General features: G+C 35.3%; 1 non-coding gene across 1 annotated transcript; it reads right to left on the reverse strand.

The window, feature by feature from the left end:
- Positions 1 to 17,165: 17,165 nt before the first annotated feature.
- On the reverse strand, positions 17,166 to 17,272 carry LOC114912799 (small nucleolar RNA R71). The gene has a single exon (XR_003798694.1). It is a non-coding gene; the product is annotated as a small nucleolar RNA R71 (small nucleolar RNA).
- Positions 17,273 to 17,497: the final 225 nt, after the last annotated feature.

The following is a 17,497-nucleotide window of genomic DNA, read 5'->3' on the forward strand; positions in this document are numbered from 1 at the left end:
ATCAGAGAAAATTTCACACTGTATTAGAGCAAATGTCAGAGAAAATTTCACACTGTATCAGAGCAAATGTTATAATATATCAGAGAAAATTTTACACTGTATCAGAGCAAATGTTATAATATATCAGAGAAACTTTCACACTGTATCAGATCAAATTTTATCATGTATCAGAGCAAGTTAAAAGAAATTGTAGGGTGTATCAGAGTAAAACAAATTTCTTAAGATGTATCAAGGTGAATAAAATTTCAAAAGATGTATCGGAGCAAGTTTGAATTTTGAAATATGTCAGAGCATATAAAAAAAATACTTATTTGCATTGTACTTATGATTTTGCTTTTGATGGATGACTTTTTGTTTAAGTTCTGTCTGATACCAAATTTCGATACCAAATTTCTCAAAGTTTTGTTTAATCTTTCAATCCTTATTTTTGTTTAATTTCTCCAATATTTATTTAATTTTTCAATTTTTGTTTTTGTTTAATTCCTCCTCCTTTTAAGGTTTTGCTTTTTTTTTTTTAATTTTTGTTTTTGTTTAATTTCTCCAGTTTGGTTTAATCTTCCAATCTTTATTTTTGTTTAATTTCTCTCCCTTTTTCTCATAATTTAAGGTTTTGCTTTTTGTCTAATTTCAATTTTTATTTTTGTTTAATTTCTTCCCCTTTTTGACATCATCAAACATAGTTAACTCTTCCTTTTCTTTTTCTGAAATATTCTTTATTTTCTTCTTCTTTAGAGTTTTTCACAGATGTTTGCTCCCCCTTAATATAGCAATTATCAACAGCAAACAACAACAAGGAGAAGACACTATTTCAAAGAAGAAAATATATAACCATATGATCATTACAAAGAGGTAGAAATATAGGTAAAAGATGATTCCATTAATATCATAATTATTTCAATACATTATTCTTAAAAATAAAATTCAACCAGCTAATTGTCAATACATGGCCTCAAGGTATAGATCCTAGAACAAGATACTAACTCCTAGGACCTAGTAAAGACCAAGATAAGTCAATGATCGGAGTCATCAGATATAGGGTGAGGAGATGATGGATCAGAAGTGCATCCTCTACCCCGTCTGCCTCTGCCACGAGTAGGAGAGCGAGATGAACTGGGTGGCTGAGAATGCTGAGATGCTAGGGCTGATACCATGAGTCTGATAGAATCAAGTACGTTCAGTGCTCTGAAAACAGATTGAAGTAGAGCAGTGAACTGGGTGGTAGCATGCTCACTCGATCCTCGGATCTCTTTCCTCAGTAATTCATATCCACCTTCTAGTGCTCCTCTGAGCCTGCCAGCCTCTGCAGTGAGATCTGTGACCTCAATAGTAGACTCCTGTGGCTGGGGATGGGCCAATGCAAGGACTTGCCCCTACAAGTCAAGAACTCTGCCAGTCAGTCTCCAGACTGTGTCCTCAAGCTGCTGTATCCTGACGGACTGATCTGAAATCATCTGAAATACAGTGGAGATGTGGGGAGTAATGGTCTGATCAGAAGAGGTAGCTCCAGGTGCAAAAGACGTACTACTCCACTGGTTAGACAGCAAAGAAGCCACACGCTGAGATATATGCTCGATCTGATCATCAGCCAGTCTAAACTCTGAATGAGGTGCTCTGCTCTCTGGTTGATACACTGGTATGGGCATCCTAGTAAACTCAGAAGGGCCAGCCTCAGTATCAGGAATGAACTGGGTATCTGGTGAAGCTGCCCTGAAGTCATGTACAGGAGAAGATGGACCTTCTTCTTCTACTCTGCCTTCAGTTCTGTCTTCAGCTCTTTCCTCAACTCTCTCCTCAGTTCTTTCTTCAGAGCCCTTGATCCAACCACCAACAGTCTTTGTAATTCCCATTCGGTGCAGGCTGTGTTGGTTGAAAGTGTCCACATGTGAGAGCTTGGTAGGTGTCTCCCCCTCACAACTAACTCCAAACCTCCTAAATACTCTAGTAAGGGCCATACCATAAGGCAAGTGTGCCTTGGATCTGTTCAAAATTTCTCTCATGGCCTCTATCATAAGTGCAGGGAGGTTTAGGGGGGTCTGAGTGATGATATGAAACATGACACAAACATCTCTGCTGGACAGTAGATCATGCCTACCACTCCTAGGAAAGAAGAGCTTTGTTACCATCTGATGCAGGATCCTCATCTCAATAGACAAAATCTTTGCTTCCAATTTGTTTAAACTTCCTGAATAAGTTTCTCCTAAAATAATTCTGATCCCCTCTTCTTTTACTGGGAGTTCCATATATGAGTATCCTTCACTAGGCAACTGAAGTATTTCTCCCAATATCCTAGAATCCAAGCAGATATCAATTCCCTTGACTGTTGAAGTCACTGACCCACTTCCATAAAGTAGATTCTGGTAGAATTCTCTAACTAGGTCAACATAGGTGACTTCCTTAAGGGAGCAGTAGAGTTCCCATCTTTGATTTTTAATCTTACTTGCAAAAGTAAAGCCCTCTTTCTCAAAGAACCGAAAATCTATATTTTTCCCGGTTTCTACTTTTCTATCAGAAAGAGGATTTACACTGGGGCTTATGGAGGATTGAGAGGGACCTTGAGCAGGTACTGAAACTGGAGTGGGAGCAGTTGAAGACTGAGCATGCCTTTTCTTTCGGACAACTTCTTCAGGCTCACGGATTGATTTCCTTCTTTGGGGAAGCTTCATCTTTGGAGCCATATCCACTAAAGTAGCAGACAAGAAGACTTGAATTGAGTGGAGGGATCACAAGAGAGTGACGAAGGATTTTGGTGGAGAAAAGAAGTGGATTTTGGAAGTTCGGTAAAGTGCTAGGGCACGTTCCAACCGCGCCAAGCAAAGCGAGAAAGCACAGAAAATCCTTTTGAAGGAGGCAATTTTTGGTGGAGAGGAGGAGGGAGAATTGCCTCAGAATTGATCCTTGGATTTGGAGCAAGAAGAGTTGGAGAAGACGGCTTTTAGAAGAAGAACGATGGGAAGATGAGTCGTCTCACAAACAGTAACCCTTATAAAAACAATGAACCCGTTGAAAGTTGGTGGGATTTACAAGGTTGCCATTGAGTCGACTCATGGGGGTCGACTCATGAAGTTCAAAAATTCAGAAAAAATATAAATAAATTCCAGAAAAATTCAAAATTTTGGGAGAAGGATTTTTTCTCAAAGATAAGTTTTTAGAGTGATAAATCTGAGCTTTTGGGACCAGGATAGATGTTAAAAATTGAGCTCTAAGAGTTTTTGACATCTATTCTTTGGAAATTGAAAAATTTCAGACAAATGGATCTAGAATTCCTAGATTTCTTCTAATTTCACAGAATCTATCCTCACTAAGGGCCTTTGTAAAGATATCGGCTAATTGATTTTCAGTGCAAACATATTCAAGAATTATATTTTTGTTTTGAACATGTTCTCTTATGAAATGATGTCTTATTTCAATATGTTTAGATCTTGAGTGTTGAATTGGATTTTTAGATAGATTTATGGCACTTGTATTATCACATTTTATTGGTGTTTCATTAAGTTTGATTCCAAAATCTTCGAGTTGTTGCTTAATCCATAAGATTTGAGCACAACAACTTTCGGCTGCAATGTATTCGGCCTCAGCCGTAGACAGTGCCACCGAATTTTGTTTCTTGCTAAACCATGAGATTAGGTTTACTCCAAGAAATTGGCAAGTTCCACTTGTGCTTTTTCTATCTAATTTACATCCAGCAAAATCAGCATCAGAATATCCTAACAAATTAATTTGTGAATCCTTAGAGTACCATAACCCTATAGTTTGTGTACCATTTAAGTATCTAAGGATTCTTTTAACAGCATTCAAATGAGATTCCTTAGGATTAGATTGATATCTTGCACATAAGCAAACACTAAACATGATATCAGGCCTACTTGCAGTTAAATACAATAATGAACCAATTATACCTCTGTAGTATTTTAAGTCTACGCTTTTACCTTCATCATCCTTGTCAAGCTTACTTGAGGGACTCATTGGTGTGCCAATTGGTTTGCAGTTCTCCATTCCAAATCTTTTGAGTAGTTCCTTGGTGTACTTGCTTTGGGTGATGGAGATTCTCTCTTTTGATTGTTTGATTTGGAGTCCGAGGAAGAAGGTGAGTTCTCCCATCATGCTCATCTCGAACTCTTCCTGCATAAGCTTAGCAAAGTCTTGACAAAGGGATTCATTAGTAGACCCAAAAATTATGTCATCAACGTAAATTTGTATAATTAGCATATCATTTTGGTTTCTTTTAATAAATAGGGTTGTATCTACATTGCCTCTTGAGAAACCATTATTTAGTAGAAATTTGCTTAGCCTTTCATACCATGCTCTAGGTGCTTGTTTTAGACTATATAAAGCTTTATTTAATCTAAAGACATGATTGGGAAAAGCATGATTTTCAAATTCAGGGGGTTGTTCTACATATACTTCTTCAGAAATATATCCATTTAAAAATACACTTTTAACATCCATTTGAAATAGTTTGAATTTCATAAAGCAAGCATAAGCAAGTAGAAGTCTAATGGCTTCTAATCTAGCAACGGGTGCAAAGGTTTCATCAAAATCAATTCCTTCTTCTTGATTATATCCCTTAGCAACCAGTCTTGCTTTATTTCTAATTACATTTCCATGCTCATCTAATTTGTTTCTAAAGACCCATTTTGTGCCAATTATTGAATAATCTTTAGGTCTTGTTACTAAGGTCCAAACATTATTTCTTTCAAATTGATTAAGTTCTTCTTGCATAGCATTAATCCAGTTATGATCATTTTCAGCTTCTTCAAAAGTTTTAGGTTCAAGTTGAGATACAAATGCACAATGATTAAGTACATCTCTAAGTGAAGAATGAGTTTTTACCCCATGCATAGGATCACCAATTGTTAACTCCTTAGGGTGGTTGTGAACATACCTCCATTCCTTGGGTAAGTCATTTATACCTTGAGGTTGTTCTTGAATTTCTTCACCTTTCTCATTTTGTTTGACTTCTTGATCCTTGTCTTCTGGAGTTGCTGAGTCTTTCAGAGTGATCTCCTTCATACCTTCTATTAGTGGATCTGCATCATCAACACCTTCATTCTTTCTTGAAGGAAGATCGTTAGATTCATCAAAGACAACATGTATGGACTCCTCAACTACTAAAGTTCTTTTGTTGAAAACTCTAAATGCTTTACTAGTGGAGGAGTAACCTAGAAGGATTGCTTCATCTGATTTTGCATCAAATTTACCAAGTTTTTCTTTGCCATTATTTAATACAAAACATCGGCAACCAAAAATATGAAAATATGCAATATTTGGTTTTCTTCCTTTCCAAAGTTCATAGGAGGTTTTCTTTAAAAATTGTCTAATTAAAGCACGATTTAAAATGTAACATGCTGTGTTAATAGCTTCTGCCCAAAAATATCTTGGAAGGTTGCTTTCACAAAGCATGGTACGGGCCATTTCTTCTAAGGTTCTGTTTTTCCTTTCTACTATCCCATTCTGTTGGGGTGTCCTAGGAGCAGAGAAGTTATGGCCAATTCCATTTTCATCACAAAAATTTTTAAAGTCATGATTTTCAAATTCTGTTCCATGATCACTTCTAATATTTTGAATTGAAAACCCTTTTTCATTAGTGACTTTTCGATGAAATTTAGTAAAAATTTGAAAAGTTTCATTTTTGTGAGCTAAAAAGAAAACCCAAGTAAAACGAGAGTAATCATCAATTATTACAAATCCATATCGTTTTCCTCCTAGACTAGTGGTTCTAGTTGGTCCAAATAAATCCATATGTAAGAGCTCTAAAGGTCTAGAAGTTGAAACAGTGTTTTTGGATTTAAATGATACTCTAGTTTGTTTACCTAATTGGCATGCATCACAAATTCTATCCTTTTCAAAATTCAGTTTTGGCAAACCGAGAACTAAATCCTTTTTAATTAATTTTGAGAGAGAATGCATGCTAATGTGTGCAAGTCTACGATGCCACAGCCAACTAGTCTCATTTATTTTAGCACTTAAGAAAACTAGGCATTGCATGTCTAATTTAGTTAAATCATTCAAGTCTACCATATAAACATTGCCATGCCTATGTCCTATAAATTTAATGCCATCGTTAATAGGACTCGTCACAATGCAAACAGATGATTCAAAGCTTACTTTATATCCTTTATCACAGAATTGACTAATGCTAAGTAAGTTATGCTTTAAACCTTTAACTAATAAAACATTCTCAATGTATTTGGAGGGAGTGATACCAATGTTACCTATCCCGATGATCTTTCCTTTGCCATTATCTCCAAAGGTGACCATCCCTCCATCCTTAGCATCAAGTGTGATGAATTGTGATTCATCACCAGTCATGTGTCTCGAGCATCCGCTGTCAAGATACCATTTCCTGTTTCCTTCTTGGGATGCTAGACACACCTGCAAGCAAAGGTCACGTTTCTGTCTTAGGTACCCAAGCTTTCTTGGGTCCTTTCAGGTTAGTCAGAATGGTTCCTTTTGGAACCCATATTTTCTTTGTGTTTGCATATTTGTTAATAAGACATGTGTATGATTTATGTCCTATTCTTCCACATTTAAAACAAGTAATATTTGTAGACTTGTTACTTGAATAATTTACATAAATATCCTTCAGAAATTTTTGTTTCTTCAGGGGTTTATAACCAAGTCCAGCTTTATCATATATAGCTTTCTGATTTTCAAGGATCATATTTAGTTTGTTTGAACTTAAGGTGAACTTATCTACTATAGATTTCAGCTTGTTCATTTCATCCTTTAAGTTTTGATTTTCTTGAATCAAGGTGAATTTTTCAATTGAAAGATTTTCAGCTTATTTCACTAAGGACTGATTTTCCAATTTCAGCTCTTTGTTTTTCTTCCCTAGTTTCTTTAATTCATCAATTGAATCATAGAATGCTTCATGCAATTCTTCAAAAGTAAATTCACTAGTGGATTCAGAAGTTACCTCATTTTCATGTGCCATCAGGCACAGGTTGGCTTGTTCTGTTGAGGTTTCCTCGTCGGAGCTTGAGTCATCACTCGCACTCCAGGTCGCCATCATTGCCTTCTTTTTGAACTTCTTTGGACCTTTCTTCAATTGTGGATATTCGGATCTGAAATGTCCTGGCTTCTTGCATTCGTAGCATATAGGGGATTGATCTTTCTCCTTTTCTTTGCTTTGATCCCCTTTTGTGAATTTCTTTCTCATCCCCTGTTTTCTTTTTCTTAGAAACTTCTTAAATTTCCGGGTGATGAGAGCCATCTCTTCATCCTGATCTTCATCTTCAGAGTCATCCGTTTCATAATCAGGCGAAGTTGTGGATTTGAGGGCAATGGTTCTTTTTTTTTTGACTTCATCCTCTTGATGTTGCTTCATGCTAAGTTCATGAGTCATCAAGGATCCAAGAAGCTCTTCTAGAGGTAGAGTGTTCAAGTCCTTTGCTTCTTGGATGGCAGTCACCTTGGCTTCCCAAGTTCTTGGCAGTGACCTGAGAATCTTCCTTACAAGTTCACTGTTAGTATAAGATTTGCCAAGACTCTTTAAACCATTGATTATATCAGTAAAACGAGTAAACATAGCAGTTATGGACTCATCATGCTCTATTTTGAACAATTCATATTTATGTACAAGCATGTTTATTTTAGACTCTTTTACTTGATTTGTTCCCTCATGGGTGACTTCTAACCTATTCCATATTTCTTTAGCAGATGCACAAGTAGAAATGCGATTAAATTCACTTGCATCTAGTGCACAATAAAGAACATTCATGGCTTTGGCATTTAATTGTGCCAATTTCTTGTCAACCTCATCCCATTCTTTCTCGGGTTTGGTTGACTCCTCACCATCTATAATCTTGGTGGGTGTGTGAGGACCATTCACTATGATACTCCACATATCATAGTCGAGTGCTTGTATGAAAATCTTCATCCGAGCTTTCCAATAGGTGTAATTAGACCCATTGAAAAGTGGAGGTCGGTTTGTTGATTGCCCCTCGGCTAGAGAAGTACCAACATGGGTTGCCATAGATTTTTGGCTCTTTGATTATTAGATCAAAGAAGGGCTAGAGCACCGGCTCTGATACCACTTGTTGCCCAGCTATGCAACCCAAGAGGGGGGGTGAATTAGGTTTCTAAAAAATTTTAAGCCCAACAGATTACTTATGAAGAACAAAACAAAGACTTTAATTCAATATTAATTCCCTAAGGCAGGAATGCAAGAATATAATAAAGAAATAAAGTGAAGAGATAAAGCACACCACAAACACAAGGATTTATAGTGGTTCGGTGCTAACCTTGCACCTACATCCACTCTCCAAGATCCTACTTGGGAATTTCAATCCACTATCCTTTGTATTCAACCCGAATACAAAACGTCAGAAACTCCGACACTAGCTATCCCAAGCTAGATCACTTATTTTTCGGGTACAAGTAAACCCAAAATACTCCGATTTCAGGTTCGGATCAACCTTTTCTTGTTTTGGAAATCCTCCAAAAACAAGAATAAAAACTCACAAAGAGTAAGAAAATTTTGAGCACAGATTAATACAATAACAGCTCCTTAAATGAGCGAATATAACAATAAAAGCTTTACTCAAATGAAGAACCCCTTTTTCGGATTTTCTCAAAGTGGATGAACGCTTGAATGCTTGAGAAGAGGTTGATTGTTGATTGAAGATCTCTTGAAAGCTTTGAACGATCTCTAGATCAAGGTTGAAACAATAGGCGTGAAGAATTCTCTCCTTGAAAGATCTTGCTTTTCTCTTTCACAATCTCTCTGGTATATTGTGGATCCTCTCTCTTTTTCTTTTTGGATTTTTCATTGATCTCAGGCTTTTTCTTGCAAATTTCGGATCCTTTCTTCTATTCTTCTCTTCTTTTGATTTCACGTTTGATCCGCTATTTAATCTGCAATTTCTTTCACCATTTAAAGCATTTTGTAGCATTAGAAGCAAGAGAAAATAATTTAGGTAGATAAAGAGCCGTTAGAGGATTTTTAGGAAGCATAAATGGCAATTAAAACGGGCAAAAAAATAGCCGTTGCTGACATTTCCCGTCGCAGGGGTCGACTCATGAGTCGACTCATGCTTTAGGGGTCGACTCATGAGTCGACCTCTGTTGCAAAAACCAGAGAATGCGTTTCTGGAAATTCTTGGCTCAAATTAGCAGGGGTCGACTCATGAGTCGACTCATGCCTTGTGGGTCGACTTATGAGTCGACTCACAGGTCGTGCCAAGCCAGAAAACTAGCGTGCCAAGGAGAATTTTTGCGTGCCAATCAGCTCACAGTGCCATGAGTTGACTCATGAGTCGACTCATGCACTTCAAACCTTCATAACTTCAAAAATATAAGTCCAAACACAATAAAATTTTCACCAATAGATTTCAAATCATTTGTTCTACCAAATGGTACTATCAAATCAGGATTTTAGTGAAATTACAATTTTGCCCTTGAAGAGCATAAGGACTTTTTCATTTTAAAATTATTTGTATCCCTTCAATCTGCTTTGTAATCATCAAAATCAATCTAGGAGCAACACCAGCAATCAGCGAGACCTTCAGATCTTCATCTATGGTTGTGGTGTTCATCTACCCGTGCTCAAGTATAGGGTTCGGAACCCTGATAATTGTGGATTTGTTCTACTGTGTTAACTAGTTTTCATGCATGATATGCTGATTTAGTTGTTCAGATTTTTACATGCATATATACATGCCATAGATCCTTATGTAGGGTGTTTTATGATCAAATCATATGCTTGCATTATAAATTAAAATATTTAATCTAAATTTATTCTGCTGTAAAAAATTTTAAAATGCATGTATGAAATCACTGTGGTTTTCCTTCAGTGGTATTAGAGCCGCGCTTCTTATGATATGTATATTATGCATGTAGCTTTACAATATGAAGTTTAATTTTTTAGATTAGATCTAAATAATTAGCCTTAATTCTGAGTAGTATAATAGTCAGATTGGGTAGATTGCCATGGTCGTTCGATTATAGAAAAAGTAGAGTTTCCTGGCTCTCTCCTCCCATTCGATAGGGTTCTCCTATGGCGTGTAGGGGTACTGCGCGATTATTATCCATGAAGATAAATAGTGAAAAGAGCTTAAAAATTTATTTTAGATCTGATATATTGTATGTTAGATTTGAAATCAATTTACAATTGATTGCATAAAAATTTATAAAATATTTTATAAAATTTAAAATTATTTTTAAATATCAAACCTCATCCAATGTTAGCCTCAAACTTAATTGAGAATTAAGTGATCTAAATTTGAGAATCAAAGAGGTAAGGCCTTGTTTCATAAATCATGAATTTATGGGTTAGCTCAAGTCAGGTCCATTTAACTGGGTTGGACCTAAGATTGAAAATCACATGGATAATGGACTATGTTAAGTAATTGATCAAATCTAATTAACAGTTAATTCTGATCGGATCAATTCTTGTCTTGATCAATTCTCAATAGTTATAGTTGATCAATGTCCATATCTTTGATTAGCCCAAGATGGACCTCGATCATAGCTCCATGGTTGAACCTAAGTCCATAAGTTGATCGAATTGAAACTGATTAACTAGTTGTTGTTTAAAGTAAGTTTAATAGTCTTGACTGGTGGTCATTAATTAGAAGCTACTCATATAGATTGAGTCTATAGCAAGTTAATGGCATATCCCTCCTATCGATCTCACTTATCTGGCTAATATGGTGAATCATATTTTGATCGGATCATTTAATGATTAGAGTCGACCCATACTTGTTAGAAAATTAGTATGACTGATTTAGGTGCCCCTAGTTCGACTTGTCAGTAGTCCTCTTCATGACTTGGTGAAACTAGTGGGAGGATTTATGACATATCGGCTAGACTCGTTTGTATCTAGTCTTCTTTGATCTGACTTGATGAAGTTAGTGGGAGGATTATGATCACCTAGTCAGTATTTTCTCTTCTCTTAATACATCTAACTAGATCCTCTAAAATTATTAGATCTCTAAAAATGAAATAGTTATCATGATAACTAGATCATAGTCTCTCATTAAGTTGGATGATAATGTGTCCAATAGTTTAGATAATCATTGGAGGTGCAATATGCCCGGTGCTTATTTGGCTGTCAGAATTATCATTCATAATATGTTGATTCAGATGTATTTTTCTAATGATGGTTAGGTTGGCTGAACAATATTTGGGCTTGATTATTCATTTATCAGATGCATTGAATTTTGACATGTTAATGGTTGGACCTAATCAGAACTTTCAGTGGAGGCGCCACACATCTGCTGAAGAGGAGCCTGGGATAAAATTAGTTACTAAAAATTATTTAGTGAAATAATTATTTAAGAACCTGCCCATGGGTGCACAGAGGTTGGTCGAGCCACACTCGGACCCATATGCAGCCTGTGAGGAATCTAGTACCCGCTAAAAAATTGATGTACTTACTTGAATTGGAGGTAGAGGCTATCAATTTATATAAAATAATGAAAGAACTTTTAGACTAAAGTCTATGTCTTTAGGCTTAATCAATTTATATACTAATTTAATTTTTAATTTTTTTTATGCAGTTATGGACACATCTTTGTCACTCAGATCACTATTAGATAGTGATAAACTGATGAGACTCAATTTCAATAGCTGATATCGAAAACTAAAGATAGTCTTAGAGCACGAACAGATCTTGTATGTGCTGATAGATCCGATACCTGAGGAGCCAGCTCCGAACGCTCAAAATATGATCTGAGACACTTATCAGAAGTGGCTCAATGATCGAACCATAGTGCATTGCATAATGTCAGCGGCTATGAATGATGAGTTCAACTGCAAGTTTGAGAATGCTCAGCCATAGGACATGCTTCAAATGTTAAATGAGTCCTTTAACACTTCTGATGATGTTGAAAGGCACAAAATATGTTGTGCTATCTTTAATGCTCGAATGAGGGAAGGGATGTTAGTCATTGATCATGCACTATACATGATCGAGTTGATTGAGTGCCTAAGCAAGCTCGGATTTTTCTTGCATAAACAGCTTGAGAAAGATGTAATTTTGAACTCTCTACCTAAACCTACCTCCCATTCCTTACTCATTATAGAATGACAAAGCCTGCAGTCAATTACCATGGATTGCTGGGGTTACTGCAAAATTTTAAGAAAGATCACCAGTTCCATAAGGAGTCGGTGAATGTTGTGGGAGGGTCTTTTTCTAGGCATCGATCCTTTAAGAAAGGGAAGAAGAACAAGAAGAAGAAAAATAAGAAGATACAGCAGCATGGTGGGGCATCTGCATCCAGTCAAACTAAGAAACTCAAGTCCGACCAAAGTCAGACAAAATGCTTCTACTGTAAGAAGCATGGGCACTGGAAGAAAAACTGTCCTCAGTATATTGCCTTCCTGGATCCGAACAGGTCGAGAAAGAAGTAAGCTATTGCTGGATAAGATAATTATATGATAACACCTTATAAATTTTTAATTTATAATTCTACTATCTGCATATTAGATACCGGAAGCCCTTTTAATATATGCAATTCATTGCAGGATTTGTAGTCAGTAGGAGATTTGAAGAAGGGGAGAGATTCTTTAATATTGGAGATAGAAGACCAGTTCCAATTCTAGTGTTAGGGATTGTTCAGCTTCTATTCAAATCCAATATAATTATTCTTAGTAAATATCACTTTTGTCCTTCATTTTTATTGAATATTATTTTTGTAGGCCTTTTGGCCATGAACGGTTATGAGATTTTAATAAAAAAAAAGTTTGTAATATCATTATGAATGGTGTCACTGTGTTAAATAGATAATTGAATAATAAAATTTATATATTGTCACAGTCTGTTAGTGTAGTATACACGTCCAGTAAATATCCTAGAATTGATGATGTCTCTGATATCTATCATTGGCACTGTAGGCTAGGTTATGTTAATAAGAACACAATAAACAGATTGGCTTAAGAGGAAATCCTTGAAGTCAGTGATTGTAAATCATTTCCAACTTGTGAGTCTTGTCTCTTTAAAAAAATAATCAAGTCATCTTTTACTGAAAAAGGTGAACAAGCCAGTGAAGTTCTAAGTCTAATACATACTAATGCATGTGGACCCATGAACACGAGTGCCAGAGGTGGGTATTACTACTTCAGTATGAGTGCCAGATGTATGTGGACCCTGTTAGACATGGTTCAATCTATGATGGATTTTGCAAGTTTGTCGATCTTTTTTTGGGGATATGCACTCAAGTTGGCTTATTATATACTTATTTAAGTTTTGAGTAAGTTTATAAATAAAACACCACATGAGATGTGGATAAGGCATAAACCAATACTCTCTCACATTAGGGTTTGAGTGTCGGACTTATATCAAATGTTTGAAAACAAACAAGCTTGGATCTAGGTTTAACAAATATAATTTTATAGGGTACCTGAAAGAGACTAAGGGGTATTACTTTTATTTTGCGGATGAATAAAAGGTGTTCGTTAGCAATAGGGCAGTCTTTTTGGAAAAGAAGTTCTTTGAGGAAGGAACTTATGCCACTAAGGTTAAACTTGATGAAGTTCGATCGAACAAAAAATTGATACAATTGAGTAAACTCATAGAATTGGATTTGATCAAATCAAATCTAGAATCCATTATAGAGACATCTTTGAGGAGATCCGATAGAATACCGCATCAGTTGGATAGATACTATGATTTTTTGATCTGAGATGGTGATCCTGTTGAACTCGATAAGAACAATGAGGATTCGATCACCTACATAGATGCAATACAGAGATCTGACTCTGATAAATGGCTAGAAGCCATGAAGTCCGAAATGGAGTCCATGAAGGTCAACGATGTATGGACATTGGTTGACCCATATGAAGGAGTAAAATTCATAGGATGTAAGTGGATCTTCAAAAGAAAGAGGGACACAGACGAAAAGGTGGAGACCTATAAAACCTATTTGGTTGTCAAAGATTATCGTCAGTGTTATAGTATTGACTATGATGAGGTATTTTCTTCTGTGGCAATGCTGAAGTCCATTCGAATTATGCTTGCAATAGTAGTACATATGGACTGTGAAATCTAGCAAATGGATATGAAAATTATTTTTCTAAATGGAAAGCTGGAAGAAGAGGTGTATATGATACAACCTGAAGGTTTCTGATAAGTACTATAAATATGTTAATAAAAATATTAATTTATTAATTAATTTATATTTATTTTTAGAAATTAATGCTTCTATTTATCTTTTATCGAAAAGATGGTTGTCAATAGAAAGAGCTCAATTCAAGGGCTAGAAAAATTCAAATTTGGAGCAAATCGGACTTAAAATAGACCTCAAATTAAGAGACAAAAGCATGTTCAAATCCAAGTCAAATTGGGCTCAAAATCAAGCTAAATTGGACTCAAACCCAAATCCAATCAAGCCCATTAAGCTTTTTGGTGCATCATGGACTGACCGCTCTGTCCACAAGCTTGATAGCATGGTCCATTAATTTTTTTTCATCAGTCCACAGTCGCGGTGCATGGGCAAGCGGGATTCATTTGCACGATCGGACGACATCAAGTGATCCCAGACGAGATCCAACAGTTGAAGATGATTCTGACTAACCAAAGAGTTCTAAAGCTTTCCTGTGCATGGATCAACGATCGAGATTTGATCCAGTGAATGATCCGATCGCCAGAATCATTGCCAACCTATTATAGGACTGATTTGAGCCATTTTTGGACCATTTGATTAACATCCAATGGTTGACAGGGATCTAGGAGTTTGACAATGATTAAAAGTTCGATTCTTACTCAAATTGAGCCTAATTTTTACTTATAAAATCAAAAAATTGTGGAAAATTTAGAGAGGATGGGAGTAGTAGCAAACATGTAGCAGAGAGTGTCCATCTTTAACTTTTTATTCTCTTTTTTTTTTTAAAAGCTTTTGTAAGGGGTTTTGAGAGAGAAAAAGAGGGTGGTTGCCAAGGTTCTTTTTTCTCTTTTTTCTTTTCATGAAGATGATATTTGTATACACCATATATGGCTAAACTCTATCTCCAGAGGAGTAGATCAAGTTTTCTTTTAATATTTATAGTTTAGTTTATTTATTATGCAATTAAGTTTGATTTTAATAACTTTTCTTTATGAATAATTTTTTTTTTCATTACTTCAAGAATTATACTTTTAATTCGGATTATAATTTAGATCTTTGAATAGGCTATAGCTATGTAGAGATGAATCATGATCTAAAGATGCAATTCATGCTCAGTGAGATAGACTATAACCAAAATCTGATTATAGAATATTTTATTTATTTATATGATTTGATACTTAGAATAATCAATGACTATGTAGGGATAGATCAAGGTATTACAATCTATACTCAGCAAGATAAGTTATGATCGGAGATCAATCATACTTTTAATAATTACATGATAAAGAATTAACTTATATTTTAAAAGAAATCGAATTAAAATCTTGGGACACCTTTCTTAATTGCTTGCTTGTTAATTGTAATTTTCATTTAATTTGAATTTTTGCTTTCTTTTAACCAAATTTTCATTCTTTCTTATTTACAATCTAATTTAAATTCTTAAGATTTTTACTTAAAAGTGAATATAATCCTATTGATCCTTGTGGATTCGACCCTGACTCACTACTATCTAAATAGTTTTGAATTAGTAATGTATGTTTGATGCCTATGATAGCGATCAAATTTTGATGTCATTATCGGGGATCATTGGCATGGTTAGTTCATAAAAAAATCAAAAAAATTAATTTTTTTTTCTATCTAGATTATTTTATTTGCATGCTTAGAAATATTTTCTGCTTCTTATAGCCTAGTGATTTACTATTTTTTATAATTTAAAAAAATTTACTGCTCTAATAGTAGATTTGATTTCTTCTTTATTTGTAGGTTATCTACTTATCTTTTAATCTTAGTATAATTTACTTTCTATTTAGCTAGATTCACTAGATCCTTTCACTTCTAATTAACCTAATTTAAAACCTACCTTTTATTCTTCTTGCTTTAGATAACATAACATAAAAATAAAATAAAGATGCACAACATAGCACTTAACTAAAATAGAAAAATTAACTAAACCTTAAAAGCTTCTTACTTGTATTGGACATCTTTTGTTTTTGCATTGCATATTTTCATAAAATATTTTAAGGACACAAACCCTAATCGACATAAAGTGAGGATTTCATCATTCTTTCTTGGCCCATAAACCACACCCTTCATATTGCATAGACCTAAGTCTTTAATCTAAAATCAATTAGACGTTGGCCCCTAAGGACTCTCGAGCTCAATAGGATAAGAAACCCTAAGAGTTAGACCGAAATAGGGTTAGTCATTTTGACTGATGTCTAGGCAAGTGGTTCAGAGATAAGGTCCCAAAAGAAGGTGAATCTTTAATTGATTCTGTTTGCTGGTCTGACCAACTTTGTTGGTGTCTAAGAAAAGCAACGGGGGGACCCCCACCAATCTTATACTTATCTGGCCTGTTGAGTGGTTAGTCTTTTAATTAAAGTACTTGAAGGTGGCCTTGAAATGTTAGGAGTTGTCTAGATCTAGGATAACCCTTAGTTAGGATAGATTGCATAACTTGCTTGCTATTGAAACTTTAATCTAATTAAAAGCACTCTTTTCTATCATCTCTAGATTTAGGACTCCATAAGCTCTTTTCTTTAGAACTTGTCTCTCTTTCTTCCCCTTTTCTTCTTCTCTCTTTAAAAAAAATCTTTTAAAAGAAATTTGAAAATTGCTCGTGTTTGCTCTAAGGTAGAAATTGTAAGGGTTTATGCTCGAGTGTCACTCATTGCAACATGATATTAAGCCTTTAGATCTCGAAATCGAAAGAACCCTTAGAGCCAACAGACCCATGAACATGGATCCAAACCAAGAAACTGATCCACCATGACAATTGGAGTGCTTTACTCCTTCAACCTATAGCTACTCACCATGTATCCAGCCTCCTCCCGTAGAAGCAGTACAATATGAAATCAAGTCCAGCATTATTCAAATGCTACCATCTTTCTATGGACTTAGTAATGAGGACCCAACAAACCCTTGGATGAATTTCTTGAGATATGCTCCACTGTCAAAATCTAAAATTTCTCTGATGATGCCCTTAGGTTAAAATAGTTTCTATTTTTTCTTAAGGACAAGATCAGGAATTGGTTAAACTCTTTAGATTCAGTAACCATTTCAACTTGGGATCAACTTCAGAGAGAATTTCTCAAGTACTTCCTCATAGAAAAAATAAATTAGATTAGAAAAGTCATTACTAATTTTTTCTAGATAGATGAAGAAATATTCCATGAGACTTAAGAGAGACTCAAAGACCTAATATATAAATGTCCACACTATGCCGTACCTAAGTGAAAACTAGTCCAGTGCTTTTACGATGGTCTATTGAAAAAACATCAACAGATGGTTGATGTTTCATGTGGTGGAACATTCATGCTCAAAAATGAATATAAGGCCTGACAACTATTTGAGACCCTTAGCAAAAAGGTTTTACACTACATGTCTACCGCCTGTAGAGACCCTCCCATGATTGTGAAGGAAAGCATGGTGGGTTTTGTGCATGCATGTTT

The sequence above is a fragment of the Elaeis guineensis genome, chromosome 1 (assembly GCF_000442705.2).
Source record: "Elaeis guineensis isolate ETL-2024a chromosome 1, EG11, whole genome shotgun sequence".
NCBI lineage: Eukaryota > Viridiplantae > Streptophyta > Magnoliopsida > Arecales > Arecaceae > Elaeis > Elaeis guineensis.